This window comes from Natrix helvetica, assembly GCF_964273705.1.
Source record: "Natrix helvetica genome assembly, chromosome: 5".
In the NCBI taxonomy this organism is placed as follows: domain Eukaryota; kingdom Metazoa; phylum Chordata; class Lepidosauria; order Squamata; family Natricidae; genus Natrix; species Natrix helvetica.
In genome coordinates, this window is record NC_138551.1 from 44,500,270 (window position 1) to 44,517,908 (window position 17,639).

Genomic DNA, 17,639 nt, shown 5'->3' on the forward strand with positions numbered 1-17,639 from the left:
AACAAGTAAGATGGCTCACCATGCAAAGTTTTTCTAAACAAACCAAATTCTGTTCAGATTCCTGGATTGTTCCTATAGCTTTAGAATAATGTAATATTACATCTGTCAGGCCTGCAGTTATATTCCTTTTTAGGATCCTTGGCCTGCCATACTCTCTATTATTTCATTATGCTGTTTCATTGGTGTAGTATTTGGGAGGGAGGAATAGAAAGGAGTAGAGTTGTGGAATGTGTTGTTGTCATTCCTTTCTAGAAGCCAAGGTCATCTTTTGTCTCCACACCTCTGCACCTGACCGGAACCAGCTGGGTGGAGATGCCAGCATGGTCAAAGAAGATTGGACCATGTGATGGATTTATGGGTGTGGGGATAAGATCATGAACTTTCAACTGGGTGGAATCCCAGGAAGTTTTCAGATTTGGGATTTCACAGTTTGTTGCCAACATGTCTGTTTTATTAAATTGGAACTTTAAGGATAGCTCTGCCTTGGACTCTGATTTAATTCTGCATGATATTTGGAAAGCTGACAACATCACTTATAACAGGGCTGTCAAACCCCTGGCCCATATTGCTGTATGCGTCACACACTGGCCATGCCCAAACCCGGTTTAGCAAAGAGAGAAAAAATCCCGATACGTCACATGATGTCCCTGTGGAGATATGAGTTTGACATTCCTGACTTTCGGTTTCTTCTACCCAGAGTTGGATTTTGCTGAAGTGAATTCCAGATGTTTTACATTGTCATTGCCAAAATCTCATTTCTTTTGACTTTGAGGCAGGTGTGGTGCTCCTAATTTGACCTAGAATGGAAAATATCAAAGCCCCATATTTGCCAAACTAGGTTCCTAATTAGAAACCTCTGGTCACATTTGTGCATGGAAAAAAATAACCAAAAATTGGCTACAATTTTTAAAAAGTATGCAAATTAGCTCATATACTTAGCATTTCAATGTAACAATATCATTTCCTCCAAAAGCCCAAGGAGACATATTCGGTGTTCCCTTCTTGGTCAAAGTATGCATTTATACTTTATTCCCTCTCATCCTTTTGGTGAAGTAAATTATTCTGAGGTTCTATATCTGTACAACTGCTTTGTCATGACATCCTGGAGCGAACATAAAATCATGCCATCCTAAATCTTACTTGTCCTAGAGCAAGTCCTTACTAGACCCACATTTGTGCTAACATTCATTAGCTTTGAAGAACATTTTGAGGACAAAGGTTAGTGGTTTCTCGGCTAAAATTCTAGTCCTATCCAAAATCAAGCAACAAAAGATCTTCCTCCAACTGGAATGGAAAACACTCTAATTACTTCAACCAATTGTACCATACTGTACCATCAACCAATTGACCTTTTGAAGTAGAGTCTTTGAAATTATGGGTTGGGTTGATCAGTCAACCTAGCAAACACCGGGTGGCAGGAAAGAGTTGGAGGCTTTTCCCTCTTTTTTGTCTCTTGGCTGCCATCTAGTGTCATCTAAATTTATGCAAGTGGGATGCATCCAACAGAAAAAGCTACTGAAGGACTGAAATTTAGGAAAAGGTTTTACCCCTGGGGATTCGCTTGAGCGGTATGTTACCCTAAGAACATTAACCTGAAGAAAGAAGGTAAAGAAATAGGACTTTCCTAAGACCCACTGGTATGGGAATTCCAAGTTACACAAGCTATAGATATTATATTGCATTCATTCATTCATTGTCTGCCCATCTCAATCAATGACTCTAGGTGGCCTACAGTTTTTTTTTAAAAAAATTGCAATTAAAAATTTTAAAAAAACATTTCAAAACAATAAAAACAGTAAAAACAGAAAACATTCAAGATGCAAAATAGCAAGGTATATGGTCCTTTAGCAATAAGCCAGGAAACATAACCCTTGAAACACATTCAGTACCTCAGGCTTGGGAACATCGCCAGCTTTTTCCAGCTTTATGAAAGGCTAACAGGGATGGGGCGAAGTCATCCATTTCCATTTCTCTTGTAGTCAAGAAAAGACTGAGAGGCAGGCAAAGGGATCAGAATGGAGAATGAGGCAGGTGGGAATGAAATCCTAGGATCAACAAGAAAACAGGATCAAGAACTACCAGCTTGCTGACATGGATGGTTATTCTAGGCCGACTATCCAATCCCCACCAATATACCCACAGCAACTTTCTTGACGCAAGGTATTAGGGAAAGCACTGCTTTCAGAACAGAACCTCTTAAGCCATCTCTGGGCTCTCTCAACTTCTGCAGCAGGACAACATTGAAATACAACTGGAGTCATGCAACGTGAGCTTTAGTAAGAGTGTGTGGTCCTTGCACCAAGACAAGGAGACTGGAGGTTGTGCTTAGTGATCCAGGAGGAATGAAGGATGAAATATGATTTGAACTTGACCCACCATTCATCTGACATCCTAATCGTACACATTTTGATTCTCTATGTTGAAGGCAGATTAAATTGCTCCAAACCTGTATTACACACTAATATTTTGCCATCTAATGCATTAAAAATATGATAAGGACATTGGCCCTATTCTAAATCTTATGGTCATGTTTAATATTTGGCAAGTTGAAAATCAACCATTCATTCTTTCTCTGAACTAGTTTCTAATCAATGGCAGCACTTTGCTTCTCCCACCATAACCACTTAGTTTCCTTTAATATCCCCTTGTTATTGTCTGTCAAGTATTCTTGAAGAAAAGTATAAATTATATCAAGACTTTATCATTTATTATTGTGCACCCTTAAGTAACCCTTCTAGGCTGCAGAGCAATGTTATCCTTAAGAAAAGTATCTTGATTTTCTCTTGTAAGATAAGCTAAATTTAATTTCCATTAGTTATTGTTTCACCATAATTAATGGATGCTTTAAAAAAAATCCTTTTTGGACTTAATGGTCATTTGTTACTTTTCATGTTTTCATTACAGCCGCTTGATATTCATTGGTGTTCTACTATATAGAGTCCTTTCAGCAGTCTCCTATGAAAAAAATCAGACTTAATAAGATGAATATTATTTCTAGGACCTGCATTATGTCTATATATTGCATCCTTCCATAACCTGATGCCCTGAAGATGTGTCAGATTAGAACAACCACTACCTTATGGCTGTTACTGGGGAAAACATAGCATAGAGTTTTGGAAATCGTTTTTATCTTTCATAGTCATGTATGTCTTACATTAGTAAGTTTTAGTAAGGGACATGGTGGCTCAGTGGTTAAGACGCTGAGCTTGTCGATCAGAAAGGTTTGCAGTTTGGAAACGACTTCCAGTTCCTGCTGGCGACGGACATGTTGTCCGCTGCTCATCTCCCTGGTGGGCTCCGTAAGGAGCACAGGGGACCCTAGAGGGGTTCCCTGCCGAAGGGCGGCTTGCTGAAGCCCCCCGGAATCGGCGGCAGCCAGCGGGGGTGCTTTTCAGCTTCGCCTAGGAGCCAGGGAGCGGAGGGGGGCGAGGGACAGCATTGTGCTATTCACCCTTTCACCAAATGGCTCTGGAAGAAAGAGAGTATTTGGAGAAGCGTGGCTGGATCCTGGTGATGGGGGACCCATCCTGAACTCTTTGGTCATTTAAAAGAAAAGCAGCAGACTTCTGGATTAAGCGGCATTTGAACGATCTCTCTTGAAGAGAGGGAACAAAGGCTGACCCGTCACTTGAGCTAGCTAACTGAGAAAGATCGTTATCACAACTGCTAGAAATGACTGCTGAGCCATTTTTCCTTTAAAAGCTTTGATAGAGATTTGTGTTTTCTTTCTCCCTGTGGAAAGAAGAGCCAAGATGGTGCCCACCCTTCTTTGTTTGTCTACTTATAAATGAAGTCTGCCCCTTAAACTACCTTCAAAAAAATCCCTTTTGGAGCTGCCTTATTACTCTCTCTGAGGGAAACTGAGACTCCTCCCTGCTACGTGGCTCTTCTGAACTTTGACTATTCGATCCCCTCCTTTTGGTTTGCCTCTGCCTTGGAACTGTGAACTGTCGCTTTCGGCTTTGTTTGTCTTTTGGAATCAGCACAGCTGCGAAATCCTCGGATGCCATCTTCTTGGGAAAAGACTTACATCTCTGAATTTTAAACAAATGGGGCCTAAGAAACCACCGACGGGCAAGTACCTCACTGTTATAGCAAGAGGGGACTGGAGAGGGACCAAAAGAACTATCTGTTTCTCAAATGTTTCAAGAACTTATGAAGGGTCAAAATGATTTGAAAAAAGAAATGACAGAGCTTAAAGAAGAACTCAGAGATGTTAAACATCATATTGCAGAAAATAAACAACAGATTGTGGTGTTGGAGGAGGGAGCGGCTGGGTTGGGGGAAGAAATTAAAACAATCTGGAAGGGAAATGTAGACTTGGAAAACTTTTTGGCAAAAATAGAATTTGAAAGAATGTCTTTTTTTCTTAGATTCCAGGACCTACCAGAGACAGAAAATGAAGACCTTAAGGATATCATGAGTACAATCTTAGCAGATTATATTAAGAGAGATAAAAAAACAGCTGTGGTGGGATATGGACCTAGTTTATAGGATAAATTCAGCATATGCTAGAAGTCATAATGTTCCAAAGGAGGTACATGTTAAATTTCTCAGGAGGACCACAAGGGATGAGGTGCTTGGGACCCAAAGGGAGAGACCATTGAAATATAAAGATGAAAAAAATCACCATCCTTAAGCAGATTCCAAAAAAGATAAGAGAGAGAAGAAGGAAGTATTCCTCCTTATCAAAGAAACTATACAATAAAGGAATTTGGTTTAGATGGTTATTGCCAGAGGGAATGTTAATCTTCTGGGAGGGAAACAGGATTAGAATTAATACAGTGCAGGAGGCGGAAGCCTTCATTAAAAAGCATCTTCCCCTCCCAGAGGACGAACACAGCGAAGGTAGTGGAAGGGACAGTAAGGTGCAAGACAAGAAGGAGAGGGGGCTGAGGCTTCCTCTGGGGACAGGGAGGAAGGAGCAATATCGAAAAGGCTCAGATCACAAAAATAAAAGTATTTGAAATAATAGCAATTGGTGATATTCTAGAAAGTGACAAAGGAAAATGAATGAGCACATGGTTGACAATATAGAATAAGACCTTGTTTTCTGCTTATCTTTTATCTTTTGTTTTTAAGATTGTAAAAATTGTGAGTTTTGGATGGATTTCTATCACTAGTGTGGAAGCTGCCAAAAATTTTTGTATATCCCCTTACCTTTCCCCATATATGTATAAAAACCAATAAATTTTTTGGGGGGAAAAAAAAAGAAAGGTTTGTAGTTTGGTGGTTCAAATCCCTAGTGCCACATAACAGAGTGAGCTCCCATTACTTGTCTCAGCTTCTGCCAACGTAGCAGTTCAAAAGCATGTAAACTGCATGTACAAAAATAGGAACCACCTTTGGTTGAAAGGTAACAGAATTCTGTGTGCCTTCAGTGTTTAATCATGCCGGCCACATGACCATGGAGATGTCTTTGGACAGCGCTGGCTCTTCTGATTTGAAACTGACATGAGCACCACCTCCTAGAGCTGGGAACGACTAGCACATATGTGTGAGGGAACCTTTACCTTTACTTTTAATAAGTTTGATTAATGATGCACCATCCTTTGTTGTGACTCCTGGTGACCACATAGATAGATTTTCTCCATGACTGACTGACCCTCACAATCTGGTCTTTCAGGTCTCCCAAGCGGTGCACTCCTTGTCACTGTAATTGAGCCCATCTACCTTGCTGCTGGTCATCCAATTGTTTCCCAGCCTTCTCTAGAGAGCTATCTTTGGATAATGTCTGAAATGGCTTGAGCCTGATCGGGTAAAAATTCTGGGTTGAGTTGTTTTATGACCCATTTGTTGTTTGTTGACTGTCCACAATATTAACAGGAGTCTTCTCCAACCCAAAAGTTCAGAAGCATCAATACTTTTCTCACCCTATTTCTTTAAAGAACAACTTTTGCTTCTACAGAGTGTCACAGGGAATGCCATGGCTTGCATGATTCTGCTTATTGTCAGTATAGATACATCAAAGCAATTGAATATTTTTCCCAATATATTCATGGCGGCTATAGAAGTGCTTGTCTGTGGTATAATTCTTGATTGCTTGCTCTTTTACTGCTAATGGTTAATCCTAAAAAGCAGAAGCTAACCACCATTATAATGTCTTCATTGTAAATTCTAAGGCTCGTTATTCTCCCTGTTGACATGTGTTTAATTTTTTTTATATTTTATTTTAGTCCCATTTTTTCACTTCGCTCCTTGACTTATAGTTCTACAACTTGCAGAACCTTTGCATTTTTGGCTCTCAAAATGCTGAATGTCATCAGCATATTGATATTTTTTTTCATCCAATTTTAGAACTGCAATCGTCTTCCCAAAAGCTTTCCTTAATACATTATACATTCAGCATATTTGTTGAAATTAGCAAAAGGAGTGAATAAATATAAATCTGAAATCTGGGAAAGTGGGCAAGGTATCAGAATATGGACAAGGCAAGTAGGTAAATGTTAAAGCTTCTCATAATCAGGAGCAATTGCTGAGTTCAAATAAATAAGAAAGGGAGGGGAGGGGAGGGGAGGGAAAAACAACTGAGGGGGAGTTGTATTATGCCAACCACCTTATTCAAGATTAACTTTTTATGAGTATGATCTAACTCATGCATTAGTATGGGGTTCTCATTGGTTTTACCAGCTATGAAGTAGTGATGAATGTAAGATATGTAAGAGAAATCTGGAATAATTAAAAGTAAATAAGGATTAAGGAAGAGAAGAATGTGAAGATATTTGTGATAGATAAATGCCATCTCTACTGAATTATTGTGCCTCTTTTTCAGTTGAAGAATCCATGAAAAGTCCTCTCACAAGAGCATATCAAACCCTATTGTCAAGAGGTTCATAGTTATAGAATCAAATTAGACAAAATATATAACAGAAATAATTAACCAGCAGAAATGTTTCCCAGAGGAGGAGATCATTTAGGCTCAATGCTCAAAATGATTACTAAAACAAATTCAGAAGGCATGAATTAACAATTAACGTAACTTATTTAAGGGACTGAATCGAATAGTTAAAGGCAACATTCACATCAGCACAATCCCCTCATTTTAAAATGCATCAACATTGAAAATAAATTGTCCACATTCTGATTATTCCTGTCAAAAACAATATTACATATCAATTGTAAACTTCTTGATTATTGTGACTGCAATGGCTTTCCAAATTGTTTTTTTAGAAACTGAAGTTTAATACATTGATTATTATGCAAATGTCAAGAACATGGGAGCATAATCTCAAGCTAACAGGAGGGAAGTTTAAAAGTAATGTTAAAAAATATTATTTCATATTAAGAGTAGTGGAAGCTTGGAACCAAATCCCAGAGAAGGCAGGGGATAAATCTGTAGTAACTGAGTTTAAACATTGACGGATAAACACTACTATTATATTCACTACTAGTTCGGTAGTGGGAATGCACGTCTGGGTATGCACAGAACCTTCTGCACATGAGCAAAAGGTCCTTGATGACATCTGGGTGGTGGGCGGAGCCTCACGCAACCGCAACTACCGGTTCGCCCAAACCGGTTCGAACCGGCAGCATACCATCTCTGATAAACACATGCCTACCAACTGAACTGTGGTGTCACAGTGGTTAGAATGCAGTATTGCAGGCTATTTCTGCTGACTGCTGGCTGCCAGCAATTCAGCAGTTCGAGTCACATCAGCTCAAGGTTGACTCAGCCCTTCCATTGTTCCGAAGTTGGTAAAATGAGGATCCAAATTGTTGGGGTCCATTTGCTGACTATGTAAATCCCTTAGAGAGGGCTGTAAAATACTGTGAAGTGGTATATAAGTCTAAGTTACAGTTATTGCTAACTGACAAAAAATAAAAATAAATAAATAATAAATAAAGTAATCAAGTAATCAAAAGGAAAACAAAAACAAAGAAACAAAAACTCAAAGGGCAAATTCTATGAAATACTGGGTCTTTTTCTGCTGCCTTCCGTGTTCCTTTGTTTCTACATCTTGAGTACCACATTGCTGTCACAGAATATATAGCAAATTACAGCCTCTGAATCCAGATTGTAGTTTTATTCATATTTGATCAGTACAATTTAATATGTTCATTATACCTTAAAGCCAATGGATAACTAATGCATTTTGACCTATTGATCGGTGAAATAATATAGAATTCAGATATCAGTACCTGAAGTATGTTTCATCAATAGTATGTCACTGAGCCATCTTTGATTATATTTCTCTTTAATTAAATATCTGACAATGCAAGGTACTTTGCCCTATGACATTGGTGAATATAGACAGTTGACCATAGATTGCAGATGACTATATGTGAAATGGATTATCCATTATTTTTTATCCTGTGGTATAGGAGAAAGTGTGTCATATATCTGCTTTCTGGTCATAAATTACAGAAGAACAAATATTTGTAGAATCCTGTCTTTATCATTTAGCTAGATGCTCCATATAAATAAATATCAAGTGTTAACATGCATACCTTAATCATCCACCAGTAAATATTGAATAAAATATTGAATAATGATTGGTAGAGTTTTAAACTTAAACCAGCAAGTGCAAATTTAAAATTTCTTTCAGTCATTAAAGTCACACTCTCACCCTAATCCATACCACAAGGTTGCTGTGAGTAAAAAGGGTGGATTATGCACCTCACTTCACCACCTTGAGTAACAGGTGGGAGAAATTGGTACTTTACAATGGCCTCTATGGTTTACCTGGCATGACTGCAGACAAGATTGGAGGAATTTCTTTACCAGTGGAAACTCTTCTGTCTGCTCCAACATGCTTTCTTTTAAAACTGATTTGTTTGTAATAGCACTTGCAGCAACAGTGGAAAAGAAAGATTAAAGTCAAAGTAAAACCTGAGACCATTTGAAATTCAGAATCAGATGCAGAAGATAAGTTCAGTATTTGAATAGGAACAAGATTAATAGGACAGTGTTAAGTTGCAGAGAGGAAAAATTGGGATTGGGAGAGGCAGGAAAGAAATATTCTGTTGTGAAGATACAGAAACACCTGTACTCTCTTGATCTGATGGCAGCAGCTGTGCTTCTTAAAGCTATATATCAAATGGCAGAGAGCTATAGCTAATTAGAATTCTTTCTGGCAAATGGGTGTCTAACTATCATATTTTGGAATCAAACGCCAATGCAGAATTAACCTTACTGGACTACGGCCTGAATTTTAAATGTCGAAAGCACACAGAAGGGATATCCTTAGTATTAATAACAACAAAAAAGCACTTTTCAACTAACCTAGGAGAAAGAGATGGGTGGAGGGAGAGGGAGAGGGAGAGGGAGAGGGAGAGGGAGAGGGAGAGGGAGAGAGAGAGAGAGAGAGAGAGAGAGAGAGAGAGAGAGAGAGAGAGAGAGAGAACACAGAGGGGAGACTCATGTACTCTGTTAGCATAAAACCTGGATAGCCTTTTTGCATTTTGAGGGGCTTTGGGATCCTATAAAAGCCAGAACAGAAGTTTCAGACATTTAAGATAGCCAAGTTATTCCTTAAAACCTGTGATATCTTATCACAAAATAACTTTGGCCCCAAATTTTCACACGTCACATGAAACTCAGTGTATTCCAATGGAATAGTGGAAGCTAAGCAGTCCTAAAATATGCTATGTCGGTTATTCTGACCAGCAGTTATGTTCCAAACTTCATAGAAGAATATTTCTAAGCCGGTGGAGAAGATTCTTGGAAATACCAAGAATCTTCTCTAGAAGACAGAGGTGTACTCTAGTGACCAACCACTCTCTTCGTGTCTGTTTGATAATGATTACCTACATATTCTAATTTTCTTTTCCTAAACCAGTAGTAGACCACGTTTTTCTCTACGTAAGCTAAGGTTTTTTCAGCTTCCGAAAATGATGTGATGACGTGACAAAAGGAAGTGTCCCAAAGGCTACCTTTTACAAGCTTCTTGTTGACATTGAGATATTAATGGTGAAAAATTAATGGTTCGTTTTAAAAGAACTATTAAACAAAAACAAGGAAAAATAGGATACTATTGAATTTTACCTTCACTACTAGAGGATGTTCTGAGAGCTTTGTACAGCTCACGAGCCAAGGGTGAACATTACCTTTGGACACGCATACACACATACACACACACACACAGAGGACCTTCTAATCTCAAAACAGTCAGGCTGGCTCACTATCTGTGCTCCTGGTCTGACTTAAAGCTTCCACAGCTTTCTTCTCCCTGATGGCATAAAGCTCAGTGTTCTTCACTTGCATGGCTTTTATTTTAATGGAATACTAAGCAGCCACCAGACCACCAGACTGACTTATCCAGCAAGTTCTTGAAGAATCGGGGGGGGGGAGGGGAGGAATCCATACGCCTACTTGGCTCGCCTTCTTTTCTGCCTTCTCAGAAGGAAAGCAGGAGTGAAAGAAAGTGCAGTCAAGTGGAAATGGTTGGAGTGCACTTAGAGGAGTTTAGCCAAAAGGAAAAGGATAGCTGATGGTGGCTTTTTAAAACATTATTTCCTGCCCCCACCCCCCAAAAAAATCCTCCAGAAGTTAAAACTATTTTAATCAGCTGAAAAACATACGTGGGCTTTACAGCTCGGAGACAGCTTGCACGGGCACCGATAAATGCCTATCGCTCATTTGCATACGCTACACTTTAATCAGCCTCCTAATCCCTGATGGTATTAATGAATTTTTTTATGCTCTCTCTCTCTCTCATACACACAACCCCCTCCCCTTTTTTAGTATCATGTTTGCTAATTCAAAAATGATCAGCGGCTTCTGTGTGCCTTTTTTTATGCAGGAAATAATGGGTGAGCTCAGTACTCCTGTTATCCCACTCTCACAAATAATTAAGACTACAAAGAGTACAAATCAGTCTGAATGCACCGCACAAAGGCTCAAGCTATGCAAAGGCCCTTCTTTCTCTCTCTCCTTTCTCTTCATTTATGCTCTTCTTCTGACAAGAGGTGGGTCGGAAAGATAATCAGCAAACTGACAAACTGGCCAATCCCAAATATCAGACATACAAGCTATTTTAAGCATTTATGCCAAGGGACCGGTCACATTTATTTTCTTCAACAGTGCTTTCTTGATTTATTATTTGAAACCATTTTGTCTATGGAGACACATGGGGTATGACCAAGTATACGATCTTCTCAGGAGGGTTCTTTTCACTCATATTCTGCAAAAGAAGCTCTGCCACAACCGCTTGAAATTGCTGATGTACAACATCTACCTATGAATGTGCACTTGGAAGAAATCCCACTCATGTCCTTTGTACTAGCCATGAATAGATTTGCAATACCCTAATTGCTGTAGAAAAATGACCTTCAGAGAGAGCAACTGAAGTAAGCGTTCTTCACTTGCTTTGAAGGAAACTACATAGAGAACCCCCAAGAGAAATATGCACTGCTCCTAGGGGAGCACCAATATCTAAGGATGCATCTCCATGCAGATCTTCTGAGCTGCAAAGCAGCACCGCACCACAAAATTGAATGAGCGAAAAAATACTCTGAAAAGAGTATTTCTCATTTTATTTCTGTAATGGATGTTTCCAAAAGGAAATCTCCTTGTAGTTTTAGTCCAAATAAATGTAGTTTTGGCCTCATTAACATGTATATCATGAAAGAAAAACATAAGTAGTTAGAATAGATAAAAGGCTTCAAATTGTGATTTATATGAATTAGGTAGGGCAATGTATACACTGACCTTTTGCACGAATACATGAAGTTTACTGGCTTAATTTTCAAAGTGAAATTGCACAAGCTTCAATTGCAGTTTTCGGTCATGAACCAAATCCATTAAATTGATGGAGAGAGCATTAATTAAACAACACGCTATATATAGTGTGTCACGATGGTTTTTTTCTCTCTCTGGATATACAGTAGTCACACTCATCTATAGATTCAAGAGAACTATAGTGTTTGTGGAACTTCTACACTTATCCTCTTGAAATGGAATCCATCACTAGAGTACTGAGCTTTTTGCCGGTTGCCATGCTTATGGATTTCTGCACTAGGTATCTCCCACACACCATATCAAACTGTTAGATATGGATATATGTTTCCTGTCATTTTACAGAGCAGAAGAACTGATAAGTGTCATATCTATCTACCTACCTATTTCTTATCAACCTACCTATTATTTAGGACAGATTTGCCTCTACATGATGAATTCCAATTCCCAAAATAGATTGTTGTTTTTGAAGTATAGCTGCCATTGTGCATGATTTCAAGACCACTCTCTTTTGTTCTACTTATATTTAGAATTCCAAAGGAGAAATTTAAAAGATAAAGTTACACCAGTTATTAAAAAAACATTGTTACTCTTACAAACTTAATTCTGGACTCAACCTCAAAAGTCTTTGGCTAGGTTGATTATTTCATTGTTCTTATAGATCTTTGAGGGAAGAAGATGGCCCACAAAGCTAATAAAGATAATAAAAGAAATGAAGATAAGTAGTGAAATACAGTACGGTCAACAAATTACATGAAAACAAACTCACCCATTTTTATATTTATTTAATAAAACAGCAAAGAGATGAAAAAATTAAGATATGAAAGATAACAAAAAGAAAAAAAAGTGTAACAATATAAATGCCTATATTAAGACTTCTCATACATACATACCTGTATGAATTTTTAATGAAATAATGAAAATACAATTTTCTAATTAAAAATATTAAATTATAATTTTCCATACATATTTTTTCAATGGGAAAGTAATTTGTAAGACACAAATAACACCAGGCCTTCCATTCACTGGATAATTGCGGTGATAAATTTGTCTTCTCAATGTTGAAGAACTAATCTCTTGACAATAATCAAGACAAGGAAAATCCATTTTTGTTGTCTTGCTATCAGTTTCCATGTAATAATATAGTCACCAAACATAATAACTCTCAGGATTTATATATGTATATTTTCTAAAAATTCAGTACACTGTTTCATAAATTTTGGTGGGCGGGTTTTTCAATTTTGAAGACATCTCTGAATATGCAAATGCCAATTGAAGTGTTTGGTTTTCCAAATATTGAATTTTTCTATTATGCGTTTCAACTGACTACAGTAATCTGAAATTTTGAATGTCTTCACTCTTACAAATACTCTTTCTTTTACCCTTTTAGAATATTTACCGTATATATGATATATTTAATTAAGTAGGGACTAATTTTGAGATTCAAAAATTAAATAATATATTATTATTATTATTATTATTATTATTATTATTATTATTATTATTATTATTATTATTGTTGTTGTTGTTGTTGTTGTTGTTGTTGTTGTTGTTGTTATTATTATTATTATTATTATTATTATTATTATTATTATTATTATTTAAAAAACTGTGATATGTTATTTCTGGAAAAATACATTCTGACCTTTTTAATGTAAAATGAACACTCCAGCGTAATTCAGTCCTCAAAATTGATTTAAACAGGAGTTTTACCAAGCAACCTTTATGAATGCTGGTATTTTGACATTATGTCAACTAGTAATAATGAGGATTTTTTAAATTATTTTTTTATATTCAAATATAAATACCATTTGTCAGTTGCCACCCACTGGCAGTTGTTACAATTACAGAATTTACTGACATCTCAATTTGTACTAATGGCATTTGAAGCTTTCAAAGTATGTAAGTTATTAGAACAAATCACTAAATCCTATGAGACCAAAAACTCCATAATCAATCTTTATAAATCTATATTATTGATAAATCAATTTGATATGCAAATTTTAAAGACTGAATGGAATAAGGAAATAGAGACTCTCATTTTGTCTAAATCATAGGAAATGTTTTTTTACCTTTAATATCAAAATCCTTCACACAGTTTACAGCCCATATAACAAAAATCAATATTTCAGATTTATTGGATTGTTCTGCATCGGTGAATAAGTATATCATTGCCATAACAGAGAAGCAACTAGAATAACAATTAATTAAAAGACACATTTTTGCAACGGCCGGTGAGATTAGCAAAAAGTAGTTTATAAGTGCTAAAGAAGAAGCTTAGTAGAAAAGGAAGTAGAAGCAAATTCAAATCAAGTCATTTCTATTTCTATAACATTCCGTGAGAAATGAGAAATGTTTTAAAATGTATTTATCTTTATATGAGAAACAACTTATATAGGGCTCATATCATTTGAAAACTGCAGCACTGGAGAGAGTTACTGAATGACCTGCTTTTACAACAGTAGAACTCTGTACAGTGGCACTATGTAATTATCAAAATACAGTTTTCACCTTAGATTTTAGCCATTTGGTTTCCCATATTCAATAAGAAAGCTCTACTGGATTCAGTGAAAGTATCTCTCTAGTTGGTGCTACGGCCTTCGTAATGTGAAAAATATATGGTATCAGAACTCCCTAAAATTGTATTAATGCCAAAATTCAACACTTCAAAGCAGCTGACAATGATGTACCTCTCTCTTACCTCTGAACAACCATAGCCCCACATAGCCAGGATTAGAAGGCCAATCTTCCAGACCAGTCAATGTAATTTTCAAACAGCTTTGGTCATCTGAAAAATGTCCCATTTCTTGCTTTCTTTCTAATATCAGCTGTAATAACAGTCATGCATGTTAGTCTAGTAAACTATGTATAAATGCGAACCATATATTGAAAATCAAATCAGAAACAGTAGCAAGTAGGAGCCATGAGGCAGTAGTTAGAATGCAGTATTGCAGCAACTGCCCACTGCCAGGAGTTTGAGGTCAGTAAAATGAAGACCCACATTTTTAGGGGCAATATGCTGACGTTGTAAACCACTCAGAGAGTTCAGTAAGGCACTATGGAGCTGTATATAGGTTTAAGTGCTATTGCTATTGCTAAGTAACATTGTTCCCCATGCAGATTAATATATCAAGAGGTGGAGAGAAAAGGGAAAAGACAAGAAAACAAGAAAAAAAAAAACCAGTGTGCTCTTCAAGAAATTAAAAATGATACTTGGCTTAAACAAAGACTGATATAAGTAACACTTCATATAAAGATTATTCCTTTAATGATTTTTGAACATGTTTTGTTAAAACCACATTCTGGTATCCATTGTATTTGGGTAGTGCCATCTTTTTAGTGGAGAAAATTGTACTGTGGGGTCACATCATCCATCTGTTTCTAAAAATACAAATTCTTATTTGCAGTGTCTTGTTCTTTGTAAAATGAGTTCTTTCTACTACACATTGCAGTAGATTTCCCAGGACATCAGTGATTGGCATCAGTTCCATGCAACTGGGCATAGTGAACTAACAGGAGACTGGTCTACACAGTGTGCAATTTATCTTGGTTATGTGTTGAGCTAACTCCACAACATGAAAGTGCTATTTAAAAAAAAAAAAGCACTCTGTACTGTTTTAAACTTGCCAATTTACATCTTTCAGCTCTATTCCTCTTTTAAAAGATAACAATATGTAAAAGGATATCAAAGAACAGTAAACAAAGCAGCAAGATTTAAATTACAAACACCAGCTCAGGTTTAGAGAAAGTTAACCATTTCAAAATCTCCAATAAATCAACAAAGCCTAATTTATTATGATTGGCTTTTATGATTGATTTTAAAGGGATAAACCCTGACCAGGGCCATTTTCCAATCTTCTTCAAACACGTCCTAACATCTGAATGAAAGAATAACATGACTCAGCCACCTTACTATACTCCATCCACAAGACCTGGTTCATACCATACACTGAATTAAAATGAGATGACCTATTTTGGTGAATGCTGCCTATATAGATAGTTCCCAATTTATTATCACAACTGGGAATGGACTTTCTGTTGTGGTTGGTTGCTGTCATAAGTCAAGTCAGACCTGATTTTACGACAATTTTATGAAGTTGTTATGTAAATCATGGTTATTAAATAAATCCAGCTTCTGCAATGGGTGGGTTTTTTGCCATAAATTGGTAAAAATGTCACATGACTGTGGGGTGCAGCAACCAGTCATAAATGCAAGTCAGTTGCTAAGCACTTGAATTGCGATGATGTGACCTTTAGGCTGGTACGTCAGTCATAAGTGCAAATACAAGTCATGAGTCACTTTGTCAAGGTTATAATTTCAAATGGTCATGAAACAAACTTATAACAAACAGTTGTAAGTTGAAGAATGCATATAATGTGGAAATCAAGGAGTGTAGGTCAGAGGATGTTGCTTCCCACCCCATCAGCTTCCTTCTTTTTGTGTATTCACATTATATTTTTAAAAGACTGAAAATTATCCTACTTTCTCTGGGAAAGAAGCCATATATGGACATAGCTGAAGCTTTACAAGACTTTACATTCAAATTTTACATTCATATAACAACTGTATCACATCATAAATGATCGTGTATAGAAGAGGAGAAAATAGTTACCTTCATTTTTTAAAGACTTTGTTCTATAATCTTGCTCTAAAATACAGTATAAAAAAACAAGCCAAAGAAGTGTTTTTCTTGAATGCTGTATGCTGGAAAAAGTTTTCAAATGTAGACTATCTTCTATTGCTACTTTCTTTTTCAAAGAAATAATTTACACAGTTTCTTCAGTGTTAATACCTTTATTTTAGATTAATAAGACTATTAAATTTCAACTGAAGATAAAATACAAGGAAACAGAAAAGAGAAGAAAAAGGGGGAATCATGGTGCCATCAAAATGCATACAGTATATAGTATACTCATGTGCAAATCAACCAAAATCTGAATTGAATGCAAAATTCAAAAGGGCAGAAATTACTACAATCCAAGATCTGAAGGAAATAAAATTCCGTTGAAACAAATTAGAGATTTCATTTTTAAAAACTCAGTCATAAGCTATCATGGATAGTATCAAAGTTATTGAAATGGTTTCATTTTTCATAGAATGGGATGGAAACAAAGATGGTATATTCTTTACAGTAGTGTTTCTCAGTCTTGCTATCTTTAAGATGTGTGGACTGTAACTCCGAGAATTTTCCAGCCAGCATGGGAATTAAGGTTTCCAAGGCTGAGAAATGTTGATTTAGAAAAATTTTTAACCAACAAGTTTCAACAATTTTAGAGGTTTCCTCAACAATAAAAATGTTGTTCCCCAGAGATAGATAAGGATGAAAACTGGAATACATAGCAGTTTCTAAAATGTACAACAAACAGTCTATAGAATCTATCCAGTAAGTGTACTGGTCCAATTTAAAAATAAAAATATCCCCAAAATATTTACCAACTAAACACTTAGAAAAGATTGAGGAATGTAGCACTTTTTGAGCACTTAATTTTCTGCACTGCCAGCTTGATGGCATAGTTTATTGGCAAAGTTACCTTTTCAGGAAATGACATTATAATCAGTTGTATACAATAGCTTTTTAAAAGTCTGTTACATCACATTGTTTTAAAACCATGTTAAAAAATAATAACCTAACAGGAGGCACTTTCTGTCAAACTCACTCAGGTTATGAAGAGAGCTCAAGCTTGAGGAAAATGGACAAGTACAATGGCAGATAACATAGGGTGTTTTTTAAAAGTTGGAAGAGTGAGAATTGGAAGGAAAATGAAAAGGTTAAAGAATGACTTGAAAAACTTTAGAGAGATTGGATACAGATATTTAATAGGAATTACCCTATAGTTTAGACAAATACACTAAGAGCTAAGAAAATATCAGTATGAAAGGGTAGTGAATGTAGAAGATCACACAAGGAAGACAGATCAGGTTTCCTAAAGGTGGCAAAGCTAATATCAATTTCCACAATGA

General features: G+C 36.5%; 1 long non-coding RNA gene across 2 annotated transcripts in view; it reads right to left on the reverse strand.

Moving 5' to 3' along the window:
- Window positions 1-1,894: 1,894 nt before the first annotated feature.
- LOC309393945 overlaps window positions 1,895-17,639 on the reverse strand; it is a 17,967-nt gene continuing 2,222 nt past the window's right edge. The window contains exons 3-5 of one of the 2 annotated variants that reach the window (XR_014175665.1): window positions 16,291-16,326; window positions 14,379-14,505; window positions 1,895-2,045 (exon numbers count right to left, since the gene is read on the reverse strand). This is a non-coding gene — a long non-coding RNA (uncharacterized lncRNA). Of the gene's footprint in view, window positions 2,046-12,241; window positions 12,369-14,378; window positions 14,506-16,290; window positions 16,327-17,639 lie in introns of those variants that run through there. The other variant, XR_014175666.1, reaches the window with a different exon arrangement.